Here is a 1,148-nt window from a genome sequence, read left to right as displayed (position 1 = left end):
GGAGAACCAATTGGCAGGCTTGTACTCCAGCATTCCTTTCAGCAGGTTGGATAGCTGGAAGCCACAGTCTTTGAGGATCATGTCCCTCTTTCTGATGTTCTCAAATGGCTTGTAGACTTTGTCCCCCTTGAAGTGGTACAGGTTTGTCATGATGTTGTAGAGCATGACCCCAGCTGACCAATGACCATCTTGAAGCCAGAGAAGGTGTCCAGGCTGTTGGTTGTCTTGGGCATCTGGAAGGCTTAGGAGCCCTAGCTTGTCTGGCAGTGAAAGGTTGCAGGGCCTCAGTGATGCCCAGGTCAGAGATCTTGAACATGTCCCTGGTGGTGAGCAGCAGGTTGCTCTCTTTGATGTCCTTGTGGATAATGCCCCACCTGTGCAGTCACTTGAGGCTGTTGATGAGCTGGCAGAAGTACCCATAGGCCTGGCACACAGGAAGTGCATCTCAGGCATGCTGTCCAGCACCTCCTGCATGCTGCCCATGTAGTACTCCATCACTATATACATTTTTTCTTGCTTTCATCGTGCAGAACATCCACCAGTTGAATGATGTTTTTGTGCCATAACCTCCTCAGTAGTTGAATTTCCAGGTTTTCCAGGTGTGGATGCAGAGCCAGTTCCTCTGAGGTGCTCCACGTACAGTGGTGGCATCAGCTCTTCTCAGAAACCATTCTCCAGCACCTGCTGTTCACTTCTTCACAGTGGCCTCCCTGATGGGGATTCTGCACTTCTTCTTGAGGATCTTAACTGCTCTCCTGCACAGCATCTCTGAGTCTAGGACCTCCTTCATCTTGTCTAGGACCCTTCTCTCAGCAGATCCCCCATCAGGTACTTGCTGAGGAGCTCGGCCTGCTTGCCGCAGAGCTTGGTAGGTGGACCCGATGTTCTGGATGAGGGTATCCATCCCCACCGCCATCAGCTCACCCTCCGTGAACATGCCCAGCCACTGCAGCTTCACCACGTTCAGGCTGGCCCCAGTGCCACCCCGGAGTTCCACCAATGAGCCCTTCTTCCCCAGGTGAGAGGTTTTTTCTTTTCTCCCAACTTTCCTTCTCCAAATGTTTGAAAAGAAAAAAGGCAATGAAACCTCCCAAAAGAAAACCTTTCCTTCAACAGAAATGATTGTCAGTTCAGGCTGCAAGCCAGGT

The 1,148-nt window shown here is 51.2% G+C and overlaps 1 pseudogene; it reads right to left on the bottom strand.

The window, feature by feature from the left end:
- Nucleotides 1–7: 7 nt before the first annotated feature.
- LOC103584096 lies at nt 8–1,006 on the bottom strand (annotated as a pseudogene).
- Nucleotides 1,007–1,148: the final 142 nt, after the last annotated feature.

The sequence above is a fragment of the Galeopterus variegatus genome, unplaced genomic scaffold (genome assembly GCF_000696425.1).
Source record: "Galeopterus variegatus unplaced genomic scaffold, G_variegatus-3.0.2 Scaffold44154, whole genome shotgun sequence".
In the NCBI taxonomy this organism is placed as follows: domain Eukaryota; kingdom Metazoa; phylum Chordata; class Mammalia; order Dermoptera; family Cynocephalidae; genus Galeopterus; species Galeopterus variegatus.
This window is presented reverse-complemented; position numbering and strand designations above follow the sequence as displayed.